This window comes from Ambystoma mexicanum, chromosome 4q (genome assembly GCF_040938575.1).
Source record: "Ambystoma mexicanum isolate Mex_15411 chromosome 4q, UKY_AmexF1_1, whole genome shotgun sequence".
In the NCBI taxonomy this organism is placed as follows: Eukaryota; Metazoa; Chordata; class Amphibia; order Caudata; family Ambystomatidae; genus Ambystoma; species Ambystoma mexicanum.
Window position 1 is genome coordinate 1036873909 of NC_090928.1, and position 24977 is coordinate 1036898885.

A 24977-nucleotide genomic window follows, 5' to 3' on the forward strand; every position below is an offset into this window, starting at 1 on the left:
TTCTGAAGATCCCAGATTTAGACAAAATGTGGAATACATATTCCACCTACTCTTTGAAAGTGAACTAGCAACTTTATGTTACGGAGTTGCACACATATTAAAATCAGGATCACACTTTCAAAATATGACAGCTACACAATTATTAGAGAAAGTGCAACAAAAGGATGAGGTTTTACAATCAAATATTACAAATCTATTAGCAAATATGCGTGGTACTAAAGAGTACTGGTTTCGACGTCATGGAGATGTACGTTGTATGATCAGAAACCTTGGCCCACCCACTTGGTTTGTTACATTAAGTTGTGCAGAATATGCATGGGAAGATTTACAGGATTTCCTAGGCATATCAAATAAAAACAAAACAAACAGATATTCTAACACCTGGAGAACTTTGTTCTTTGGATCCTGTTAATGTTCCAAGATATTTTCACCATCGCTTCATTGCTATGCTACATTTTATTTGTAATAAAACTGTTCCTCCCCTTGGAGAAGTGCAACACTTCTTTTGGAGAAAAGAATACCAAGCCAGAGGAGCACCACATATCCACATGCTTTTATGGATTAAAGATGCTCCTAAATTTGGTCAAGACAGTGATGCCACTGTTTTACAGTTTATTGAAAAATATGTCACTTGTGAAATTCCATCAGAAGCCACAAATGGTGATCTTCATGCACAAATTTTACAATTTCAAAGACACAAATGTGGAAAATATTGTCGCAAATACAAAAACAAAGGCAAATACTACACCAAATGCCGATTTGGTTTCCCTAGACCAGTTACAAATACAGGTCAAGTAAACAACCTCATGTCTTCAGTTAGACAGTGTTAAAGGTAAGTCACCTAAAAATACATATTACATAAAAAGAAAAGAAGAAGAAAAATATATCAATGATTATAATGCAATCATTGCCCACTTATGGAATGCAAACATAGATGTGCAGTACATTGCAGACAATTCTACTGCAGTTGCACGATATGTCACAGCATACTTAACTAAAGCAGAAAAGACAGAGCTCCAAGACCTCTGGAATGACCTGTCATCAGATAAAACAGTATCTCAGAAATTATACAGCTTGGGCATAAAAATGCTCACCCATAGAGAATGTGGATCTTATGAAGCAGCTGATCGTTTAACTGGTACTTCATTGTATGGTAAATCTGAAAATATAGTATGGCTAAGTCTTGGTCCAGCTAAATATAGAAAAAGAGTTCTAAAATCATATGAAGATATAGAAACAATAGCCAAACATGATCCCAACAGCCAAGACATTTTAAAAAACAATTTATTGGACACATACTACCCAAAAAGAAGTAATACTTTGGAAAACATGTGTCTATACCAAATAGCCCAAAACTACACATACAAAAATAATATGAAACCTGATGAAAAAAAGGTTAATACAGAGTGACCGACTGTGAAGGCAGCTTAGTTAAACTCACTAAACCAAATTTAATTAATCATATCAAATTGTCATTGAAGACTCCTCAACATAAAGAAGTATATTACATGTCCCTGCTACCACTCTTCAAACCATGGAGAAAAGAAGAACAATTACTAAATAACTATGACTCATATGAGGATGCTTTCAAAGCAAATGAAAGCACTATAACTGATGTAAACTTTACACAGTACAAAACAATGTTGCACAATGAACAGCAACATGAAGAAGAACTCCAAGCCCAACTAGATAAGGATACTCCTGACAGTAGTCAACCTTCTGTATCAGGAAGCCAAGAACCACTGGGAGAACCACTAATAACAAATGAGGCAGAATTAGCTATGATAGAAGTAGAAAACACCATGTGTCAGTATGAAGATAAGGAAGACGTAACTATACTACAATCAAAACTAAACAATGAGCAAAGTAGCATTTTTCAAGAAGTAACAAAACAAATTGCACATGGTGTAAAACATGAAAATAAAGAATGTTCCTGCCATAATTATAAACCTATACTACTGTACGTCAGTGGTGAAGCTGGTTCTGGCAAAACATTCCTAATCAAAATCATTAATAAGTTCCTTCAACAATTGACAAACAACAAACTGTCAGCTGTTGTCACTGCCCCTACAGGTTTAGCTGCCTACAACATAGGTGGTGTTACATTACACCGATTACTACTATTAATAGTAGAACACCAGAACAAATTAGACTATTACAAACTTTCTGCAGAAGCTACAATGGAATTACGCAGAGTATTGAAACAAATGAAAATGCTACTAATAGATGAAGTGAGCATGGTCTCCAACCTGATGTTAGCTTTGATTCACCTCAGATTACTAGTAGTACTCAAAACAGACTATGAAGAGCTCTTTGCAGGAAAACACATTATTGTTTTTGGAGATCTGCTTCAATTAACACCAGTAAAAGGTGAACCTATTTTTAAAACATTAGGGCACAAACTCTGCCATAAAACTGTTGGCAGCATTGGAAATGTCAACCTTTGGCAACATTTCCAATACAGAGAATTAACAGAAAACATGCGCCAATCTGCAGATCTAAATTATGCCAACATTTTAAAAAGTTTCAGAGTTGGTATACTTTCTAAAGCAGAAGCAACATTGAAAACCCGGCGCTTTAATGCACTTTATGGCGATAATGCATGTGCTACAGAGGTTATGGAACAATAAGCCCACAAAAATGTCGATTGTATGGCCTTAATGCCAACTCTTGCAAGCTGTCTCAAATTCAATGAAATAATGTTAAGTAAAGAAATGCAACCAATAATGGAAATTAGCGCCACAGACAACCTAGAAGTACGCGCTATGACACTAGCCATGTGTGACCAAGCCACAACAAGACTAAATAATTTAGAAAAATTAATCTCAAACACAGCAGGCTTAGAAAAGATGTTAAAATTATCCTTAAATTGCAGAGCAATACTTAAACATAACCTTGACGTGGACCAAGGACTAGTTAATGGAGCACTGGGTACAGTTGTTGGCTTTCAAACATACCCACGTGACAACAAAATTCAGTTTGTCAATATACTCTTTGACAAACTTTCAGAAGTAAAACGGATAGGACGCTCAACAGCTAGATTCCTTCTCTTCAAAGATATGTATGTACGCAGAGAACAATTTTCTCTAACTCTTGCATACGCAGTCACGATTCATAAATCACAAGGTCTTATCCTAGACAAAGCAATGATAGATATTGGTAACACAGTCTTTAAAGAAGGCATGAGCTATGTAGCACTATCACGCTTACGTACACTTGACGGTCTATTTCTAATCAACTTTGATGCAAGTAAAGTAAACACTGATATTCCTTGCATTTTAGAATATAATAGACGTCGCTCACTATACACTCCCCATCTAAACACATATTCTGTTCCACAAAAACTAAAACGTTGTAAAAGAAAACTAAATCAAACAGAAATGCAACAGGACGTCACTGCAAATCCTCCAAAGAGAGTAAAAGAAACTAATACTTCATCAAGTACCACAAACAAAAAAGAATCAATTAGAGAAAGTAAACCAGGTAATTCTTTAAAGAAGGAAGACAAACTCCAAAAAAAGCAGTTAGATACAGAACTACCTGGACCATTTAAATTCTCAAATATAGTTGGTGTAAGTTGCTATGCAAATGTAGCAATGAATATTCTATTTCAATTACCACCAATTGTTGACAACATTTACTTACACTTTAGAGACCCATTGTATATGCAAATGTTAGTACTTCATAGAAACGCAAAAAACAATCCTGACAACACATAGTGTTTATGGAATAAGACAAGAATTGACTACTGTGCTGGAATGGTGAAATTCACTATAAACTCACAGGAAGATCCACAAGAATTTTTAATGTACTTACTACAAGTACTGGAAAACAAAAACATACCTATAAAGGAAATCTTCCAGATTTCATACATGTGGAAACATACATGCACTCTGTGCAACAATGTGACACAAGAAGAAATTCCCAATGAACGCGCTATATATATATATATATATATATATATATATATATATATATATATATATATATATATATATATATATATATATATATATATAAATACCAAATTGTGAATCCATTCCATTTCAGCAACTTGTACAAAATGCAAACAATGGTAGATTATGCTCTACCTGCAATTCAGATAATCGCTCCACGTTAGTAATACAAACACATAGTAAATACGTAATACTAATGCTTCTACGTTACAATGCAGATGGTACCAAAAACAACTGCAAGCTGACTGGATTCACACACAGTCAAATATCACTTGGTAAGAAAACCTTCACAACAATAGGTATAATCTACCACACAGGAGCCACAACCAATTCAGGGCACTACACGGCATATATAAAAAAGAAATGTGGATGGTTTGAATGTAATGATAGTACCATTACTCTAAAGCAGAGATTACCAGCAAATCTTACAAACGCTTATTTGATGTTCTTAAAACCAAAATTTGATAAATAAACTGTATTTAAACCTTTAAGTAAATTTGTGTTAAAAAAATATAAACTGTTAGAATACTTCAAAAGCTATCTAACTGCTCAAAGATTCTACAACAACTAATCAGATAAATGAATACCACTAAATTAGACCAAAAAATACACAGTTAGAATACACCAATTGGTATCTAACTGCTCCAAAATTTTATAATATCAAAACAAATGAAGAATCTGTTACTGCTCCAAAAAAATACAACAAAGCAAAGTATAAAGCATTAGCCAGAAACAACAAGTGAACACTGAAAACAAACATACAAATAAACTGTAGCATAACAGAAAAAGTGTTTTTTTTTAAATCCAATTGATTTTTTTTTCTCCCACAGACCCAATGATTTTAGCAACAAATACAGAAACTGAGCAAATTGCACAGTACTCTGATTTGTACTCTACTAAATATGAGGGTCGAAAAAAAATAAAAGTATATTGCTTATACAATGTAATAAGTCATTACAAAATACTAATACTAACATGCTATTTTCTTTTATCACAGAAATGAAGAAGAAAAACATGGACTCCCATTACTAGACCAAACAGTAAGTATGCAATAATAAGGACAACCATAGCAGCACATCACATCCATAGTATCTAATACCTTTGTTCCTAATACATTTGTTTTTCACCCAAAGTTATAAGCAAATATGAATGTGATATGCTGCGGTGGTTGTTGCCAGGGCATAGAGTCTTGGGTGCATGGCCAAATGGCCATGCACCCAAGACTCTATGCCCTGGCAACAACCACCGCAGCATATCACATCCATAGAGTCAAACATTTCAACTATGATCTATGGGAAACTTTTAATGTCCGCGAACAATGTGAGTGTTCTTAGAACACTTTGAACTTGCCAGCGAACAATACGGACACTGTTTTCAGGACACCCCCTACGAACATTTCAGAACAACGCAATAGTTCTAAGAACACTTTCAACTTAACAACGAACAATACGGACAGCATCCTAAGTACACCCCCTACGAACATTCTAGGACAACCGGGAGTGTTCTCAAAAACGTCTTCAGAACACCCCCATTTTGTTTATTTGCGAACATTTCAGGAAACCGCGGGTGTTCTTAGAACACATTCAACTTGACAGAGAACAATACGGACAGCGTCCTCAGGACACCCCCTACGAACACTCCCCGGACACCGCGAGTGTTCTTAGAAGCGTCTTCAGAACACCACCATCTTGTTTATTTGCGAACATTTCAGGACACCGCAAGTGTTCTTAGGACACATTCAACTTGACAGAGAACAATATTATATATATTTACGGTAGTGGCCATGTAGTTATGGTTAAGTTGCTGTTTCCATAGGAAGAGCACTTTTTGGGTGGCTTATAACTTCGCTCTCCCTGGACGGATCCTGCCATTTTTTCCAATTTAACATGTGGGGGCGGGTTGGGTTGTGTGTACCAATGGGTAGCATGTTGGGCTTGTGCAGCGTTCCAGTAGAAAGTTAAATTGGGGGCAGTAAAGCCCCCCCTTCTCATAGGGCAGGGTCATATGTTGCCATTTCTTGCAGACCGCCCCCGAATGCCAGAGAAATTGAGCAAACGACGCGTGGAGCCTCTTGAAATACTGCTTGCCTGGCCACACTGGCACATTTACAAATATATAGAGTAGCTTAGGTACCGCGATCATTTTTATTAGGGAGAGTCTACCAGCGAGGGATAGAGGGAGATTGCGCCACCTAAGCATCTGGGATTCAATGAGCTGCGCCGTTGCTTCATAATTGTCTGCCAGCAGGGAAACTTTAGCCTGTGACACCTGAACCCCGAGATACTTGATCCCAGCCGGGGACCAGCATAGGGGGGGAACTCGCAGGACGGTTGCTGAGTTGTTTTAGTGAGGGGGAAGATTTTGGATTTTGAGTAGTTTATGGTGAAGCCCGAATAGGTGCCTATTTTTGTTATATCTCGAATGATAGGGTCCAAGTATATGGAGGGTTGTCTGACGTAGAGGAGTACATCATCCGCGTACAGCGAGATGATTTCCGGTGTGCCCTGCAACCGGACGCCCTTATGAGTATGTCGATTTCTGACATAATCGGCCATGGGTTCAATGGCAAGCGCAGAGAGGATGGGGGAGAATGGGCAGCCTTGTCGGGTACCCCTGTGTAACTCGAAGGGGGAAGAGGGGACGGAGTTAACTAGCACCCTTGCCGACGGTCCTGTGTACAACAGTTTTATGTAGGCAATCATGTTTGGCCCAATTCCCATTTTCTCCAAGACAACCCACAAGTATTGCTACAAGACTTTTTGGGCGTCTAGTGTGACTGCCACTGCGTCCGCGTTTGGGTCGATTCTAGACAGTACGTTGAATAGGCGCCGGACGTTAAGTGCCGTAGAGCGGCCAGGGACAAATCCGCTCTGGTCGGCATGGACTAAGTGAGGCATGAGCGGGAGGAATCTATTGGCAATTACTTTAGCAAAGATCTTCATATCAGTATTAATGAGGGACAGGGGCCTGTAGTAACCACATTCGTCTGGAGGTTTCCCTGGTTTGGGGAGGACTGTGATTAATGCCTCTCTTAAAGAGGGGGGGGGAGGGTGTGTGAGCGGAGTGATTCGGTCCAGACCCCATGCAGTATCGGCGCTAATATGGCAACATGCTCTTGATAAAACTCAGATGTGAGTCCGTCGGGTCCCGGGGCTTTGCCCTTAGGGAGATCCAAGATCACCCAGACTATCTTGTCTAATGAAAACGGGGCATCAAGAAGTTTCCTGGTGCCTTGAGAGATCAAGGTCATAGGGATGGACTCTAGCAGGTCGTCAAGGTCACGGGCCGTGTGCTCTGGTTGGGGGCCGTATAGGGTGGCATAAAAATTGGCAAAAGTGTCAAGGATAGTATGGTCTGACCAGTGTCTCAACCCATTATCATCGATAATACTATCTATACGAGTCCCACCTCCCTCAGACCGGACCAGCCCGGGTTCTACCCGGCCTGTCCCCCTCGCCATATCTTCGGGCAGCCGCAGGGCGGGTATAGTATCTCACTTCGCTAAGGGCATGTGCTTCAAATAGTTCCAGTTCCGTCCTAATTTTCGCTAGGGTGGCAGGTGCTGGCTTGGAGGTATACTCTTGTTCTAAAGTTTTAAGTTTGGATTCAGAGAGGTTTAAGGCCTGTTTTATGGATTTCAGGACCCTTGCTTCTTTAGAGATGCACATTCCTCTGATGTAAACTTTAAGCCTCCCAGCGGGTCCCCTCGGACGTGTCGGAGACCTTGTTGTTTTCGTAGAACAGGTTTATGTCAGCCAGTATCTCCACCCTAAAAACGATATCTTATAGGGCGTCGGATTTGAAACGCCAGGCGGGGCGAACTCAGCTGGATCTGAAGTAGCACGGGGGAGTGGTCGGAGAGTGTGCGCGCCAGAATCTTAACATCGGAAACCCTGCCCATCCGGCTACCTGACAGGAGGAATAGATCTATTCTCGAGGAACTATCGTGTACCGTGGAGTAAAAGGTGTAGTCCCTCTCCTGGGGGTGGAGTGTTCTCCAAGCATCATGTAGATTCAAGGAGCTCATGTGGGTTAGCAGCTGCTTGGCCGCTCGGGTTATAGGCCTCCGGGCCGTAGTTGTCCTGTCTAGGGCCATATCAAGTATGAGATTCATGTCGCCGCCCCATACAATGGGGACATCAACATATTTCTTGAGAATGGAAGACACTGTATCCATGAAGTCGGGAGAATCAATATTGGGAGCATACAAATTCACAAGCAGGCATTCTTCGCCGGCTAAGGTGCAGTGTAGGATCACAAATCTGCCTTCAGGATCACTGTGGGATGTGTGAAGTGTGAATCTGATTGATTTGTGGATGAGAGTGAGGACTCCCCTGGACTGAGTGGAGTACTGAGTATAGTACCTGTTGGGGCCCCAGGACTGTGCGAGGTTTGAAGCCAAGAGTTTCTTAGCGCGTGTCTCCTGCAACAGGAGAATCTTGACCCCATGCCTCTGTGCATACGCAGTAATTCTACGAGATTTGGTAAAATTGGTCAACCCCCGTACATTCCACGTCAATATCCTAATAGCCATATTAAAGAGTTAAGGGACATCCCAGATGTGGATTCTCACTTTCAACATTAACTGGAGCGCTGTGATGAGGCAGGCCTGCCACCCTGCCGCACCGGTCAATACCAACCCGCCATTTTGTGAAAAACAAACCCCAACGGTTCCTCCCCCCACCCTCACCGCCCAGTAACAACTAGCAGTGTATAAGCAACCACCCTGAAGCGTAACTGCGTGCCAACACCAACTCGGCAACGCCTGACAAGTAGCCCAAACGGGGCTCGAACACAAACTTACCGCCATAAACGGCATTGCAGCTGCTGTGGGGGCTGTTGCTGCCGTCTAGCCCACCAATATTAAAACTTTGGATGAATAACAACATACGCATTTTCCAGCATTGTTCGACTATTAGAGTAGAGGTTACGAATAAAGGATAACCATAGTTTTCAGAATAGCAAGGACGAAATTGGGTCTACCGCAGGTCAGTGGACGACGGTGCGGCCCGGTTTCTGGAGTATCGGCCTGGGTTTTGGCAATAAAGTCATGAAACACAGAGAGGCGGCACCCACAGGATGAGAAGTACTAGCTAAGGTGCCAGGGGCCCGCGGCCGGCCAGCAAGTGGGATGATGGGGGGTGGGCCGCATTGCGCCAGGTGAACAGTGTCACGGCCTCATCATCCGCCCGAGGTCAGCAGAGGAACCTAGAGAGTGCAAGGTCAATCGTCATCCATTTGTTCCTCCGGAGGATTCAACAGGGGGATCTGTGCTTCAATAAACTTAACGGCCTCATCCGGGACAGTAACGAAATAGCTTTTGTTGCGATGAATACATTTCAGGCGAGCAGGGAAAAGCATAGAGTACTCAATTTTCCTATCTCTCAACATCTTCTTGACCCCGCTAAATCGGCGTCGCTCCTTCTGGACCCCCACCGAAAAGTCAGGGAAAATTCTGATGATTTGGGACTCAAGCCTCAGTTCCCCTCTCTCTCTGGCCAAGCGGAGAATGTGATCCCTGTCTTTGTAGCTGAGTAATTTTGCGATGATTGGCCTGGGGAAATCTCCAGGTTTAGGGCGGGGCGCAAGAGAGCGGTGCGCTCTTTCAACCGTGAAGAATGGTGAGAGCTCAGGGTTACCCAGGAGATCTTTGATGAGCTGCTCAACCGCGAGCTCCATTCGGCCCTTGAGTGCTGATTCGGGAACCCCCACTATTCGAATGTTATTCCGCTGTGACCTCGATTCGAGGTCATCGTTCTTGGCCTTGACCTGTTTCATGTCGAGGACGAGCTCTGTAACTGTGGTCTGGAGGGTATGAATGTGATCTTCGTTGGTACCTATCCGTTACTCCGTCTCCGTGAGCCTGGACCCGTGCTGGTCGATTTGAGCGCGTAGGGAGGCGACATTGGCGTTGATGTCGTCCAGCTTTTCATGGAAGGATGCAAAGTGTTTGGCCATGGACTCCATCATGGTGGTGAGGTATGGTTGTGGGGGATCCGGCAATGTCTCGCAGTCTTCCTGTGTCGCAGAGGACGATGCAGGATCCGCCCGAGGGGCCGCCTTGGCAAATTTGTCCATAGCGCCCACTTTGTTAGCCCCCCGCGCTCTGTTGGACATTATAGTGGTGGGGGGTCTCCAGCAAATCTGGCAAAGTCAGAGATGGGCAATGGCTGAGGAGTCGCCGGAGGAGACGGAGACAGGGCTGTAGCCGCCAATCCCTAGTATTGTAGGCCCAGGGGTGCCGATAGTGTGCCGGCAGGGTGGGGAAGGCGGATTACAGCGTGGCCGCAGAGATGATGTAGGCCAGCAGGGGGTATGCATGGTCCAGGACAGTGCGGGTCTCGTGGGAGGTGGAGGCCTCGCCGGTCAAGGGAGCTTAGGGGCCCTGCGTATCTTGTGCGGGCGTAGGATCGCCCACACCAGGCTGGGCCCAGAGCGCCGAGGTGGCAACCAGGCGACAATCAGTTGGAGAGGAGACCCCACACCGCCCAGGGAGTGACACCACCAGCTATCTGTCAGTAGAGTGAGCGGGGGCAACTCCACCTGCAATGGCACCCCGCGGTGTGTCGGTCCTCTGTAGCGGCCCCGGCCCCAAGAGATCCAGAGCAAGATGCGGCGAGAGGCAAGGAAATGGGCGCGCGATCACCACCCCTAGGTGGGCCGCAGAGCCAGAGGGGAGGCAGGATGCAGAGCCCCACTTCACAGAGTAGAAAAAGACAGGTGGGGGCCAAGCCCCTATGCAGGCAGCCCAGCAGCGAGCGAAGAAGACACCCAGGCAAGGGTAGAAGTGGCCGGAGGAAGCAGGTGCCCGCACAGGCAGGCAGCAGGGAGAATGAGACGTAGCCCCCAGCACCCACCTTGCGGCCTCTGGGGTGGCTAGGCCCGCTCGTCGTCTGAAGAATAATGGGTACACGCCCACAGCTGGCAGCAGTTCGTCGGGGTGATCCCCGTGTCAGATTGGAGAAGGTGAGTGATGGGGGTCCCAGCGGCGGCGCCCACAGGATGTGTTCATTGGCTTCCCCCCTCCACAGGGGAGCGACAGCCCGCTCACAGACGGCCCGAGCAACCAGCCCAGGCAGTCGCCGGCACCACAGCCAGCAGGGCCCCCTAAGTGCAGGAGCGGGCGAGCGGTCCGTCCCCCCTCCCACAGAGGTAGCGGGTCACTGCCCAGCCCCGGCGTACGGGGCTCACCAGGCGCCGCAGGCCCGCAGCAGCCGGGCAACCCGCAGGGCCGCAACAAGGACGACAGGTGCAGTAGCGGGGAAGCGCCGCCGTCAGTCGCAGCTCCTCCCGACAATGGAGATGCAGGTGACAGAAAGTCCCGGGGTGCAGACTCCGCGGGCAGCAGCGCGAGGAGGTACCGCGGCGGCCGCAGGCAGCAGCACGGGAGGCCCTCAGAGCCGCAGCACCTCACGGCGGTGGCGGGGCCAGCGGCCTCAAGTGATTCTGGGAGGCCTCGGATGTCAGAAGTGCGGGTCCCGGGCACCGATTCGGCCCAAAATTACAGGAGGGTGTAGAGGACTATGCCGTCAAAAAAATTGTTGCCGTGGCTGCAGCAGGCAGATAGGATTAGCACTGATATGGCAAGGATTCAGGTGGGTCTCGACGGAGCTCCAAAGCTAAGCGGCCATCATGCTTGGCTGCTCAACAGCGCCCCCCCAATTATTTTATTTTAATAGCATACATAGGACCTTGATAAAGGTCCTTCTACGTTTAAACACATTATTCATCACATTATTACAATAAAAGAACAATACAATACAGTGGATATATATGTCAATACCAGAGGCTCACATTATGCTTCCCTTTATTTATTAAAACCAAAGAGAAAGGCTCAGCAACAAGTATTTTATGCACCCAAATTGATGGTATTGCAAATACAACAAAAGGGAGGTGCAGAAAAAAACATTCCATCAAACATTAAACATGAGAGGAAGAAAATTCCAGTTCATAACAAAGGTCCTTGAAGAAAAAGGGAACCGTTTCCCAGAGGGCTTGTCCCAAGTTCATAACAGGTCACAGCACACGTGACAACCATTCTCCAATAAACAGTAGGCAGTCCCTCCAAATAGGAACCCACAGTGCATCACTCCCTCTGTCTTTCCTGCTCACAGCAAGAGATAAGTACAAATTTCATTCTTTCTTCAATTGAATTAATAACTTGCTCAATGTTCAATATTGCCACTTTTAAAAACTGTCAAAGTGCTCATAGACACTCGACCGTAACGTTCTATTTCGTTTTTGCTGAACTTTTATTGCAGTGGCCACATTTCCCACGGTCTCCTTTCTTTGTCGGTTTCTCTTTGTCTCAGATGCCAGCTGTTTCTTCAGCCAGCGTCGCAGAACGGTTTTCCCCTCTACGGATTCTCCCTTCATGCAAGGAGCCTCTCCGTATTATTTTACTTACTTTCACTTTATTTGGCATTCTGTTCACGCCTGCGTGGCCTCTCCCCAAATGATGGGAGAAAGGGGGAGGCCACGTGGAACATTTACTAGGCACGCTGCAACCCGCAGCCACCAGAGGGAGCCTCACACCTCGTCCTTGTGCTACGCATTTCCTTCGAATTAAAAGGATTCTACGGGCACGAGTGCCGGAGACGTATTTACGCTCCTGACGTACAAGATACCATCCAGGTGATTAAGGAAGTAGAGGGACTTCATTTTGATCCTGACACCAACATTCTAGTCGGTTTAGATGTGGTGGCACTTTATACAAGCATTCCGCAAAGAGCTTCACTTGCAATGCTTGAAGAAAGACTTCTACAAGAATATCCTACCTCAACTACCCCTATGTCCTTTGTTCTGTGGTGTGCAGAGATGTTGCTTACTGAGAGCTACTTTCACTTTAACAGTGATTTTTTCAAACAAATTCAGGGAACAGCCATTGGGGCCACCCTAGCTCCAAGTGTTGCGAATTTGTACATGGAGCAATTCGAAACCAATAAAGTTCTGACCCATCTTAACCCTTTCCAGACCAATATTCGAACATGGAAAAGATACATCGACGGCATTTTTGTCATCTGGAAGGGTAATAAAAGCTATTTGAAAGAATTTTTCACGTGGGTAAATACAAAAGATGTTTACTTAAAATTCACCATCACAATTCACCATCACAAGTAGCACCAAAGAAGTAAACTTCCTTGACATAACCATCACTGCAGAAGGACAGACGAAACTGTTGTGTCAACCCATTTCACAAAAATACGGACAAGAACTCTACTACATTACAGACGTTTTCATCCATGACATGTTAGTGACAATTTACCACTTGGACAATTCTTGCGCTTAAAGCGGAACAGTATGCATAAAAATTACTTCCAAAAGAGAAGCAGCAGCTTTGAGCGAACGCCTCCATGAGCGTGGTTACCCTGAGAAATTAACATCCATTGCTATGAAACAAGCAAGTAACAACAAAAGAGAGGTATTACTACAGGATAAAACAGGCCCCAAAAAAAGTGAAAATTACAAATTGGTTTTTGTTAACACCTACAGCCATTTGTCTAATCCAATTGAAAAGAGCATGCTTAAAAAATTGAATATCCTGGCACATGGGAATAAACCACTTGAGAAACTGATCGTAGCGTTCAAAAGGAGTTCCAACTTAAAAGAACAAATCTCGAGAAACAATGTCAGTCAAAGACCAGCCAAACAGATCATGCTCCTGGAACAATGGGGTCTATCCAAACTTATTGGCCACTTTCCGTGTGGACATTTTACATGCTGCCATTCCACCTGCAAAAGCAATGAAATCAAGCTGGGTTTGAGCACAATGTGGAAACAATAAAACTTCACCAATTGTAACTCAACCATGCTTGTCTACGGAATTTGGTGCCTGTGCAACTTGTTGCATATAGGTAAAACAGAAAGGAAAGTCAAAATCTGTATTAGAGAGCATAAAAGCTGCATCCGCAATAGTCCACAAAATGCACTTTTGGTAGACCACTGGGTGGAGCATGTCCATAAAGTTGACTACCTGCGCTGGACAGTTATATGAAAACTGAACCCTACTGCTGATGGCAATAGAGATCAAAAAACACTGTTGAACAGAGAACAGCGGTTAATTTATTTGGCAAAAACCTCAGTCTATGCGTTAAATGACAAACTGGACAGTCTGATGCTGAAAGATTGCTCAATCATATCATCAGAGCGAATTTATTCACAGTAGCTATGTGTGCTCTCTATCTATATTTTCAGTACCTTGTAAAATTTGGTACTAGGGACCTAGCTAGATCGTGTAGAAAAGGACCCTTTACATGCTTTACTGTACCTTCTAGTATATAGAACACAGGACGGGCAATAATTCACTAGAGTCCACATATCTCATAGCCCAGCTACATCTCAACTACGATTACCAGAAGGCTCTGCAAGCTCACTCTACTGGAAACAACAGGCAGCAATTCCCTCGACACCGGTTGCCTAGCAATACAGCGTCACGTGAATAGAGGCTGGATATAAATAACCTTAACAATACTGACCACACTGACGATTAGTACGTGATTTGGAACGCTGCTGTGCTTGACCGGACATAAATCGTGATTTACAGACGGCACTGGACCTGACATTTATTCACGCTTGGCAACAGTGAGCTATATATACACGAGTATTTTTGGAGATGGTTACATACCAATCTTTAAGCTCACTACAGAGCACAAGAGTAGCGGGTCCTTCTATCTGCCACACTTTGAGCCAATTATTGTTTCGTGTTGCTCATAGGGTTACTATTCCTGACGGCGCCCGGGACGGGTTTTTCCAAAGCGCCACTACATCGCATATTAGTACGCCGCTTACTTACGGTGCACCGCCCGTACATAAGCAAGTTATTTTGGACAACTGTCCAATACGAAAAACGTGCAGGTGTGTAGCAGGCTTTGAAGTTGAAAGCAAAGGCTTCCCTTTTTTTTTTTTTCGCCTGCTATAAACACAGTTTAACACACTCTGGTGTTCTTTCTGACATGTTTCCCTCCAGCCCTGAACATACCATGCAGCAGGAGAGAGAAACGGTTGGCCGAGCTTTAGGTAATTATGTACCGTAACCCTTCACTCCTAACAGACATTATCAGGATGTGTTTGGACCGACCCTTAAATGTGTTTTGTTCTGTTTCGTATCTCTATTATAAATTAGGGACAGAATCAGAAACCGCACTTCAGCAACACACGCTCAAGTAACGCCATTTGTGTACAGAACAAACGGGGTTCGAAATGCATCCGAACACCCGCCTTTGATTTCGCTCCTTAAAAAGTTGGTCGGCGGTGAGTGTGCATACATATGTATTCCAACATATGCGAGCTGGGATATTAGGGGGCAAGGCGATCCCTCGGTATACGAATTTGTGACAATCCATATTGTTTTTGGACCTTGCGAAGATGACATGCATTACTTACCGTAGTAGTATTTCTGATGATTGTATCTGCTTAGATTCAAATGCTGTGCATATAGTCCAACATCCAGTGGTAACCGCATAGTATTGCATCTCGTCTTTCCGGGACTGAAAGGGGACGTCGGCATAGGCGTGTCTAACACTATCCCTATCATGACGTGTAGTGTAGTGTACCCAAAATCCCGCACACGCCGAGGTCCCTCTGATTGTATTTTTTTCTGCCATGAGGGAGCCCAAGGCTATAGGCAGTGAGTACATAAAGAGAGAAAGAAGTAAGAAGTCTATGTTCCTTCCACACCGAGCGGAGAGGTAGGGAGGGCGCATGTGAATCTAAGCAGATACAATCATCAGAACTACTATTACGGTTAGAAATGCATGTCTTCTGATGCTGGTTAATCTGATTAGAATCACATGCTGTGCATAGACTAGCGAGCAGTACCCAGAGTTGGAGTTGGGTTGTGAGAAGGAACAGTAAAGAAAAGATGTCTTAGTACTGCTTGTCCCACCTGAGAATCAGACCTAGAATCAGTGTCTGGGCAATAGTGTTTTGTAAATGTGTGTACAGAACTCATGGTTGGCGCTTTGCAAATGGACTCTAGGGGAACATTTGCAATGAATGCTAGGGAAGCCACAGTGCCCCGAGTAGAGTGTGCTCTAGGCTTGAAGGGCAGTTCTCTCTTAGCAAGAGCGTAACAGTGTGATGCATTTGACAATCCACCTTGAGATAGCCGATTTAGAGACAGGAGCCTCTTCTCTACCAGCTGCCACTGAAACGAAAAATTGGTTTGTTTTCCTCAGTGGTTTAGTTCTTTCCAGGTAGAACATGACTTCCCTGCGCACATCTAGTGTATGTAGGCTTCTTTTGGCCATGCTAGTGGGATTCTGGAAAAAGGTAGGTAGTTCAATCGACTGGTTCACATGGAACTTTGATATGAATTTAGGCGCAAATCTGGGGTGCATGCGCAGAACTAAGTTATCCCTGTGGACTATAACAAAGGGGTCTAGAACAGAAAGTGCCTGTAGTTCGCTAACCCTTCTGATAGAAGTGATAGCCACTAGGAAGGCCGTTTTATAAGTCAGGTCTTTTAGACATGCTTTATGCATAGGTTCAAAGGGAGCACCCATGAGCCTGGTCAAAACCACATTGAGGTCCCACCCAGGAGCTGGGTGAGAAATGGGATGTTAAATCCTCTTACCCCCTTCCATAAAGGCCTTAATCACCGGTATCTTCCACCACAACACTTTTTGTTATGATGTGGTGTAGGCTGACAGTGCAGCCAGATAAACCTTTAGGGAATTGAAGATTAACCTAGTGTCCACAGATGGGTTAGGTGCAGCACAATGTGTGTGGATGAGCAATCGATGGGATTGACACCCTTGGAATTACACCAAATTGACAAAACGTTTCCATTTTCTGGCATAGCAATAATGTGTGTTCAGTTTCCTGGCTTACCCGAGTATGTCCATACACCTTTGAGATGCTGTAGGTGTCCAAACTGTGACCTTAGGAGCCAAGCTGCTAAATTCAGACTTTGTGGGCATGGGTGTAGGGTCTCTCCCCTTTCCTGAGACAACATGTTGTACGGGCAGGGTAGTTTCACTGCTGGGGAGAGGGACATTTCCATCAGGTGAGCGAACAAGGTTTGGCGGGCCCACATGGGGACCACCAGTATCATGGTAACTGGTTCCTGGTGCATCTTGTGCACTATCTTGTTGAGAAGGGGAGTCGGGGGGAGGGGGAAAAGCGTAGACAAATTTCCCTGACCATGTTATCCAGAGACCGTTCCCCTTGGAGCGGTTCTGGGGGTACCTGGAGGCATAGTCTTGGCATTGGGCGTTTTCCTGAGTTGCAAACAGGTCGATCTCTGGGAAGCCCCATTCTGCTAAGACGTTGGACACATTGTCTCAGTGCAGACGCCATTCGTATTCTTCGGGAAGAGGAAAATCTCTGCTGAGCACATCTCCCAGAAGATCGAGTTCCCGTGGAACATGTTGGGACAACAGAAACATCTTGTGTCTGAGAGCCCATATCCAAATGTTTTGGGACAGTTTGGATAGCCCTGGAGAGTGAGTGCCCCCCTGTATGTTCAGGTAATACATGGCTGTAGTGCTGTCTGTTAGAATCAGCACTGTCTTCCCTTGCAGCTGCATCTGAAAGGCCTTTAGTGCTTTGAACACCGCTAATACCTCCACTAAATTTATATGGTTGGATGCTACTTGAGGGGACCACACTATGTGCTGTCTGCTGAAGCAGGTGAGCCCCCACCCCGTGAGACACGAGTCTGTCGTGAGAGTGGCTTCCACTGCAGGGGTGGTGAAGGTATTCCTTTTCAAGAGGTTTTCTCTTGACCACCACTGCAGAGAGAGAACGAGGGCTGGCAAGACAACTACCAGATCTTCCCATTGTCCGCTGGCTTGACACCACTGGCTGTTGAGCTACTCTTGCATGGGACGCATGTGCAGCCGCGCGTGGGGAACCAAGTATATGCACAACGTCATCATTCCTAGCAAGCGCATGGCCTTGCGCACCGTCACCTCCCGACTGGCTACATATGGAGGAATCTGAAAAAGCATGTTCCGAACCCTCTCGTTCGACAAGACCATCTTCAGTCCGAATTAGAGCTCCCAGAAATAGTTTTGTTCTTGATTTCTTCTCGTTGATTGAGAAACCCAGACTGAAGAGAAGATCTGTTTTTTGGGTGTTCGAAAAACATGTGTTATTATGAGTCCCCTGTGATGAGCCAGTCGTCGAGGTAAGGGTAAAAACTGGGACTGATAGTCTGCGCAGGTGTGCTGCAGCCACTGCCAGGACCTTGGTAAACACCCTTGGCGCCGAGGTGATGCCGAAGGGAGTACCTTGAATTGGTAATGCCTGTCCTGTATCATGAACCATAGATATTTCCTGTGCGCTGGCAACATTGAAATATGAAAGTATGCATCTTTCATGTACAATGTTGCCATGTAGTCCCCCTGTTTCAGCAGTGGGATCACCTCCTGTGGTGTTACCATGCAAAACTTCTGGGGTTTTATGAACTTGTTTGCTGGGCGCAGGTCTAGAACAGGGCGCATGATGAGGTCCTTTTTGGGTACAAGGAAGTATACTGAATAAATACCCTTGTTCACCTGAAGAATAGGGATGGCTTCTATGGCGTCCTTTCCCAGCAGCGCTTCCACCTCTTGATTCAGGATCTCCAGATGGTCCGGTGAAAGGCGCCATGAGCGCGACGGTCTGAATTATGGAAGTCGGGCAAATTCCACCAGTACCTGTGGGCGACCGCCTTTATGACCCACTGGTCTGAAGTTATCCCCTCCCATGCCGTGAGGAAAGAGGTTAATCGCCCCGACGACCAGGGTTACATGGGACATGGGAGGGGACCTGGATCTGGTGTTCTTTTCTGACCAGAGGCTGTGGCTCCTCTAGGATTGGGGCCTCTATCTCTGCCTTTGCTGCCTCACTGACCCGTTGAAGGGTAGTATGCAGGGCTTCCTGAAGTTTATCCCGTGCTGAAATTCCCTGTGCCATAGTTGTTTTGACCTCCACGGGACTCCCCTCGAAAGGACCGCTGAGAGTTATTACCTCTCTGGGGAGAAGGTTTTTGTGTGAACTGTTGCAGGGACTTAAGAGTCTCATGCTCTTTCTTGGCTGTTTCCAATGCCTCATCAACCGCTTTCCTGAAGAGGTTAGCTTCCTCAAAAGGCTTATTGATGAGAGAGGCCTGCGTTTCAGGTTTAAACCCTGAAGTACGCAGCCAAGCGTGTCTTGAGTAGGGTTGCTTGGCCCAGATACCTGCCTGCTGTTTCAACCGTGTCCAGGGAGTTTTTAATCACATTCTAGTTCACTTGTCTTCCCTCGACTACAATAGAGAGAAGCTTGGATTTGACGGGTTCTGGAACCTCTTGGAGGCCTTCCTGGAGCAGGTTCCACCGAGCGTCAGCATAACTTGCCAATAGAGTGGTTTTATTTGCTATCCGCGTAGTGTATGCATCACCCAAGGAGACTTGTTTGCCTAGAGCATACAGCCTGTCCTTGTCTGGAGGTGCCTCCCCAGTGGCAAGGGGTACCCCTGCCCTTTTTCGGGTGGTAGTCACTACCCAAGAGTCGGGGATGGCGTGCCCTCTAATGTATAGAGGGTCAGAATGGTGTGCCACCAACGACCTCTGCCTTAATGCCAGTAAGACTGAGATTCTACTCATCGGCACACCCACACCCTCTTTCCCTGGAGCTCTCTGGCCAGCCTCTCTCGGCCCTCCTCCCACTACCACCTGCAAGGCTAAAGACCTAGGGGTCATCTTCGACTCTGCACTCTCCTTCTCCCCTCACATCACTGCTGGCTCTAAGAAGTCACACTACCAGCTGCACCTCCTTAGAGGTATTCTTCCTTTCCTCTTCTTCCCCCAGAAGCTCACTGTCTCCAGAGCCCTGGTCCTCTTTAAGCTAGACTATTGTAACAGCCTCTACCTAAATCTGCCTGCCTCCACTCTCCGCCCTCTGCAACTTATCCAGAACAGGACTGCGAGACTTGTCCTTGGCCTCAAGCCCATGGATCGTATCTCTCCAGGACTGAAATCTCTGCACTGGCTCCCAGTGGCTGCGAGGATGAAGTTCAAAACCCTGTGCATTGTACACAAGGCCTTCTGGGGCCTGGGGCCGCAATACCTTCAACTCCCTCTTCCTAAATATCTTCCCTCTCGAGCTCTTCGCTCATCTGCCTCCAACTCCCTCAGGGTTAGTCGCTTCTCCAAGCAACGAGTTGGTGGTAGATCACTCTCTTCGGCAGGGGCCTCTCTCTGGAATAACCTTCCTGCCTCCCTGAAACTCGAGGAGAACCATCTCCGGTTCCGGAAGCACCTCAAAACCTTCCTCTTTGCTTCTGCTTTCTCTCCTCCCCTCCCCTGCTGAATTCATGCACTGGTTACCTGGTCACCCTTTCTGCTCTCTGGCCCAGGCCCTCGTCAATTGCCCACCTGCACTGCCTCCCTGGCAACCCCTGCACCTAGGGACCGTTTTCTGTATCCCCACAGTCCCCCTACCAGCACTTATGTCTGCACTTCCTTGCACTTGCCACTAGCTGGCTGTTTCATTTATCTTATTTATTCCACTTTCCCATGTACTGCACTTTCCCCTCTCCCTTCCCCCGCGCACTTTTCCTCTCCCCCCTTCCCATGCACTTGCGCAATCTGAACGACACCTGGCCTAGTAGGATCGTTGTCGGTCCTCCCTTTGTTCCTGCCCCCCCTTGCCTTGTCGCACCTTGAAACACTTGTGTGTAGGTGTGTTATAAATGCCATATATCATATCATAAGGAGACGGGCGAAACAATTTTTCCACTCTTGGGTTGACTGCCCGGGTTCGAGCTGGTGATACCAAGGAGGGAGCCAACCTTCTCTTGATGGAATTAAGGAGGGGAATGGCTTAGCTAGATGGAGGCTTCTCCTTAAGGATATCCTCTACAAAATCCTGCTCAGGCACAGCCACTTGAGTAGAGCTCTGAAAGTGTTCAGCTGCCTTTTTCAACATAGAGTTGAAGGCCATCTGTTCATCTACAGGTGAGGCCTGGTGAGCCATGGTGGATGGAGGGGAATCCAGACACAAAACATCAGTGTCCTGATCTTGATGTGGTAGTGTCCATGGGTCCGTTCCCTCCTGCTGGGTTTCTTCCCAATTGTCTGTGGCACCCTGCTGTTACTCTTCATAATTCTGTAGAATTTAAGCTTCTTCCTCTTCATTGTAAATGTCCCTATAGGTGTCCATGTGGACAATGTCTTCCTGCTGAATGGGGACAGAAGGCTGATCATCTTGAAAATGAGAAGAAAATGGAGGGTTAGGCCCTCCACGAGACCTTTTCAGGGATGGATGATCAGAAAAACTGATAATTCTCTCCGGCCGATCAATACACCCTTCGAATTTCTCTCTAGTCCACTTGGAGGACTCAGGCGGGCCTACGAGTGGAAAAACGTCGTCTTCTGCCCTACGGTGCCAAAAAGAGTCTCTTAGGGTGTTGGAAAGAGGCTCTTGGCTATCTTCATAAGTATTGTGAGAATCGGGGCCCCAAACCGCATCCCAAGATTTTTCCACGGCTTGCCCCATAATTTTAGGCAGAAACGGGATAAGTCCCACCGCCGCCGTAATCCTCTCGATGCGGTCTTCGATAATCGCCAAATCGGCATGAGATAATTGCCCCGATGGTCTATCGGTAGGTGTATTACCTTCCGCGGCGTTATAGGGCCTAGCGGTTGGTTTTTTCGACTAGAGGCCTAGTCGTAGCTTTCGGGCCTACCACGGCCTTTGGGACCGTCACAGCATCGGATTTCTGCACTTTGACGTGTTAAGTTTTTGGAGTAGCGCCCTTACTTGTTTTTGATTGCCCAGTAGCAAGACGCTGCTGCGGATGCGGGGAAGGCTTTGGATCTGCGCGATCCATGGAAACCGTCAAAATTTTAGACGGCCCTGTTGGCGCCCTCACCCTTTTCAATGAGGACGTCGAAACCGGTGTAGGGGTTGTATGCTTAGTGAGATGCGTTTGTATGCCCCTGCTGCCGGGTGTTGTCCCTGATGCGAGACCAGAATCAGGTCTTAAAGGGTCTGGGACGGGCATGGCAGACCTAGAAGTGACTGCCTCGAGGTCTATCACATCCGCAATGTCTGTTTGGTCATCTGAGGTGCCCCCATCACTCTCAGCGGGTGTAGCGGTCGGGGAAGGCGGTTCCACCCGCAACATACCGTACGCGGCCCACCGATTTACACAGCGCTCCTTAAGGGTCTTAGGCCGAAGGAGTTTGCAGGCCGCACACCACTTTTCGTCATGATCTAAGGGGAGACAGGTGTTGCACATCCTGTGTTCGTCCTTCCAAGGATATCTGACCCTACATTTAGGGCAGAATCTAAAAGGAGTCCTTTCCATAGCCAAAGAGGAAGATGGCCAGACCAAAAGTGTAAAGAGGGGAAAGGAGGAAAGACATACCGAAAATATGGCCACTCCGACCCCACTCTCCCTACTGTAAAGGTCGGCCAGAGGGCCCGACCACGTGGAAAGTCCGGCTGCCGGATCTTAGGCGCAGAAATCCACCGCTATAGACGAATCCCCTGCAGTCTTCGTCGAAGATGTTTTTGTGACCAAAGTGACTTAACGGGGAATAACCGACAAGTCGGTATAAGATAAATAAGGTCTCTTCTGTAAGAGCTCCGCTATAGGGTGACCAGTTATCTGGGTGGAAAAAAACAATCTGAGGGACCTCGGCGCGTGAGGGATTTTGGGTACACTACACGTCACGATAGGGATATTGTTACAGACCCGCCTATGCCAACGTCCCCTTTTGGTCCCCGAAAGACAAGATGCAATACTCTGCGGTTACCCCTTGATGTGGGACTATATGCACAGCATGCGATTCTAAGCAGATTAACAAGTATCAGAAGTATGGTTTCCATATTCAACCGGCCTAATTATTGCACTGTTGATGGTTAGAAACACAATTTAGCACAGCTAAAGTGTCAACCTGTTCTGGTATGATGTGACACAGATTTTCTGTCTTGTTCAGACTCAGCACAGTGTTAATCTTCATGGTCATAGTGTACTAAAGACTCTTTTAAAGGTGGATACAAACGATCTCCCTAGAAATGGCTAAATTGTTGGCCTCCCAGGACATGAGGCTTTATATTTACCCTTGTCCTGTCTTTTTCCGGGTGGGAACACTTTGTCTCTCTAGTCGACCGAGTGATGGGGGTTGTTGCAGTGGGAACAAGTTTATTGTACATTGGATGACCAAACCTTCGACCCATCTTTTTGGGTCCCAACTAAAGATCATTGTGGTATTTTTCTTAGAGGATACATTGCTAATTGTTTATAGGCAAATTAGCACCCCTGAAGAATTTCCCCTGATTTTATTGTATGAGACGTGCGTGAGGAATGAAAAATGTTGGGTTGAATGGGAATGGATTGGTGTGTTAGTGAATGGCTAACTGATATTTAAGCACATTTTTGGTTAACAATTGAAATTTTCAGTTAACCAAAAGGCCTGACCCACTGTATTGTCTAGCCTGAAAACATAGCTGAAGACATTGTCTACCTCAATTATTTTCCCTGTGCATTCTTTTTTGTCTGGAATTTTCAGTAAAATTTGCAGACTATGCAATGTATGCCGAGCTATTAAATGCTTTCGCCTTGAATTTTAATTGATGTTTATTAATAAAATGTTACTTTTTTTTAAACTAATTTTGTTGTCTAAAGGTAAAGTGGCCTGTCGCTTGCCAGGAGTAGCAGTTGGGAGCATGTCTACCTCAGGTGGGGTGCCCAAATCACCTCAGAGGTCCCTCTGTTCACCATAAAACTCCTCGAGGAGGTCGTGGACCTCCCTTGGATAGAGGAGCTCCAGTCCGAATCTGATGGGGTCCCCTTCCTCATCATAAATGTCCTCTAACTGGGACATGTATGCTCTTCTGGGGAGTGGGTCAAATTCCCTTGAGACGCTGGCATCATCTGCACCGTAAGAGGGGGAATAGAGAGCAGAGGTCAGAGAACCAACATCCAAAGACAAAACGATGTGACCCTTGGACAGGATCTTGTTGCATTTACTTACTGCCAGCTTGTCCCAGCAAGGTGGGATCCGATAGCTTGGGTGCAGCTATCAGCATTGGGGTCACTGGCATGGAGGCACAGGCAGCTGGCGTCTGGGCTGAAGCTGCTGCCTTGGCAAAGATGTCAAGTATCTTCTGCTGGAAGGCCACCCATTCCTCCGGAATAGAGGATAGGGTTGGAAAAGGTTGGGCCTCCTCCTCTTTGTTTTTCCTGGAGTGGTGGCTCTTTGACAATGAAGAAGAGTGGTGCCTCAAAGAACCACCTGGGGATTGTGACTTCTTGCTAGTTTTCTTTTCATGTCCTTTCGGACAGGGAAACATTCCTCTGTGCGACGGTCTGCAGCTGGCAACCTTGAAAGGGTCTCAAAGCGTCATTGGGTGGACCAATTGGTATGGCGCACAGACCTGCGTGTTGTGGCCTTAACCAATACAGTAAAGGCAGATCCGGTGCAGGTCTGAAACAGACATTTGGTGCCTGCAACTGGCGCAGGGCTTGAACCCCCACGGACTTAATTGGATTCAGCCTGAAGTTGAATCAAGTAAAAGAGAAGCAAAAAGTAAGAGATAATCAAAAATGTTCGAAGGCGTGATTTTCCTAATAGCGAGCCGAATGGCGGCAAAAGGGAACTAAATTCATGGGGCGCAGCAGCAGCGTCTCTATATTATACTGACTGGCCTCTGACATAGACGGAGCGTAGAGATTTTGAGTGGAGCCGACGCAGAGCAACATTGCGCTTCCTGGCAGAGGAAACATTTTTTGAAGAACCGCTGCCCTGGGAGATGGATATCAAAGATGAGGAATCCGTGGGAGGACGGAGTCCATTATAAAGTAAAGTCATTCTGGGGCACAATCAACAGTACTAATTCTTGAAGCATCAAATTAGGGTCTATTAAGAACGAGCCAGGTAAACCAGGTCAGTGGAAATTAAAAAATACTCATGGCCCCATGCTAGAAGTATAGATTGGAGCTTTCAATCTTGGTACAAATAAGTTCTAACACAAAACCACGAAAATTTTGTATATTTCTTCTAGGATCTACCATTTAACATCATTTCATTTAGCATCAAACAT

At 46.0% G+C, this 24977-nt stretch overlaps 1 protein-coding gene across 2 annotated transcripts in view; it reads right to left on the reverse strand.

The window, feature by feature from the left end:
* The window catches only part of EPRS1 (glutamyl-prolyl-tRNA synthetase 1), a 1308133-nt gene that overhangs the window by 67915 nt on the left and 1215241 nt on the right, over positions 1–24977 (reverse strand). The gene's annotated exons all lie outside the window — the stretch shown is intronic.